The following is a 931-nucleotide window of genomic DNA, read 5'->3' as shown; positions in this document are numbered from 1 at the left end:
CAACAAAGACGTTAAGCGAGAGCGGAGAGTGACACTGGTCCCCAAGGGGGAGTGTTACGAAAACTTAATTTCAAACAAAGAGGCGCACACATATGTTGAAATAATAAAAGATGTGGGTCCCACTGTCACTATTTGCACAGTGATTTTTCTTCTATAAATACGAAGTTTTTCGATCATTTGAAAAACACGATTACACCATCTCTTCTCCTTCTTAATAACAAATTCTCTATTGTTATCAGTGTTATCTCCTATCTACGGGTATAAAATTTTGATTTATTTAAATTCCTGCGATATAATAAAATTCCAGTTCTTTTCATAACATAAGCTTAATTATTGGGGTGCCCTTAATTATTTAGGGGAATAACTCCCATGTTAAAGGTTTTACTTTCCATGGAAACAAGTATAAACACACATTCACAAAATTATGTGTATGTACAGTCACCACTCACTAGTTCTTTTTACCATTTAAGAACTCTATCCAATAAAACTTATAGAAGTTTCCAAAAAAAATTAATAATATGAATATCATCATGAGTCATGCAGTTTAAAAGTTTATCATTGGATTTCATGTCACGCATTTTTAAACCGAATCTATTTGGTTGATAACAACACGGAACAAGAATTTCCATATACTTTTATGTAGTGTAACATGATGAAGAAAAGTAGAAAACTATCACATAGAAAGTGGGGTTGTTTTTATTGTATAGTGGTACTGAACTTGCCAGTGCATGCAAAACAGAGAACCGAGAAGTCCAAAGAGCGCGTGAAAAACACATCTTTCAGTCACATTCGTCTCTAATTACAAATCTCTCATCTTTGATTTACCCCCTTAGAGCAATTTTATTCGGGATTTCTTGCTTCTAGGTTCTTAAAATACACATATGTGTTGATATCTTGCATATTTCTAATGTTTTATCCATTCACCCATGTG

Source organism: Brassica oleracea, chromosome C8, assembly GCF_000695525.1.
Source record: "Brassica oleracea var. oleracea cultivar TO1000 chromosome C8, BOL, whole genome shotgun sequence".
Taxonomy (NCBI): domain Eukaryota; kingdom Viridiplantae; phylum Streptophyta; class Magnoliopsida; order Brassicales; family Brassicaceae; genus Brassica; species Brassica oleracea.
The sequence above is the reverse complement of the archived record's forward strand: the minus strand, read 5'-3'. Positions refer to the sequence as shown.